Source organism: Chiloscyllium plagiosum, chromosome 1, assembly GCF_004010195.1.
Source record: "Chiloscyllium plagiosum isolate BGI_BamShark_2017 chromosome 1, ASM401019v2, whole genome shotgun sequence".
NCBI classification, from domain to species: Eukaryota; Metazoa; Chordata; class Chondrichthyes; order Orectolobiformes; family Hemiscylliidae; genus Chiloscyllium; species Chiloscyllium plagiosum.
The window spans coordinates 29919403-29920690 of NC_057710.1; positions in this window are offsets into that span (position 1 = coordinate 29919403).

Sequence of the window (1288 nt, forward strand, 5' to 3'; positions counted from 1 at the left end):
GTGGTGCTGGAAAGGCACAGCAGGTCAGGCAGCATCTAAGGAGCAGGAAAATCGACGTTTCGGACAAAAGCCCTTCATCAGGAATGGAGGCAGGAAGCCTCTAGGGTGGAGAGATAAATGGGGCAGGACAAGTGACCTGTCCTACCTGCCAATCTCCCTTCCCACCTATCCGCTCCACCCTCCTCTCTGACCTATCAGCTCCATCCCCACCCCCATTCACCTACTGTACTCTTTGCTATCTTCTCCCCAACCTCACCCCCTCCCATTTATCTCTCCACCCTGAAGGCGCCCTGCCTCCATTCCTGATGAAGGGCTTTTGCCCGAAATGTCAATTTTCCTGCTCCTCGGAAGCTGCCTGACCTGCTGTGCTTTTCCAGCACCACTGTAATCTGGTTTCCAGCATCTGCAGCCCTCACTTTTGCCTACATATCTCACTGTACCCCATGTTGGTCAGATCTTATAAGATTATATTCAAAGTGTTTTGTCTTCCATTTTCTTTCAAGAATGTTTATCATTACTGCTCCAAGATTTCAGTAAACCTCAAGACAATCCTGGAAAGCTTGAAACACTACAGCTTGGGAAAGAGAATGGTTGGATTTGTCTATTCAATAAATTGTCTACATAAAAGAAAGTTGATGTTTCTCAGTTAAAACCTATTAATAGCAGTAGCAGTGGATGGTTGATGAAAGGTGAAGATAGGAAATTATGGTTATCAATTGACTTTTCTGCATTGTTCCCATCCATGTTACATATTTAGTTGTATTTCTGAGGAAGGGTCACTCGACCTGAAACTCCAATTTCTCTCCACAGATACTGCCAGATCTGCTAAGCTTTTCCAGGAATTTCTATTTTTTGTCCTGATTTACAGCATCTGTAGTTCTTTTGGTTTATATTATATGTTTTGAAAATAATTGCATTACCCTCATCTTCTGAAATCACTCTCAGTGATCTACCTTGTTCGAAATCCCTTGGTCTTGCACTCTTCCAGGCTTCCCTTCTCCAGTCATTTAGGCCAAATGTCCAAGATCTGCAGATGGAATCTGGGGGACTTCCTGACCTGAATTGCTCTTTCAGAATCATAATTAGACAGAGGAGTATATTTTGTCCTGATTTACAGAATTGTGTATTTCATAAATTACCCAGATGAGCTGGTCTTTCGTCTGGGTGATTTCCTGGAGCATTTTGAGGTGTAGACTCTGAGTGAACCCTGACAGGAGAAGCGGAACTTTAATCAATGGGCGGGCTGCGGTCCGGCTGTTTCCGGTGTTTGCACCGGAAGGGACTTCTG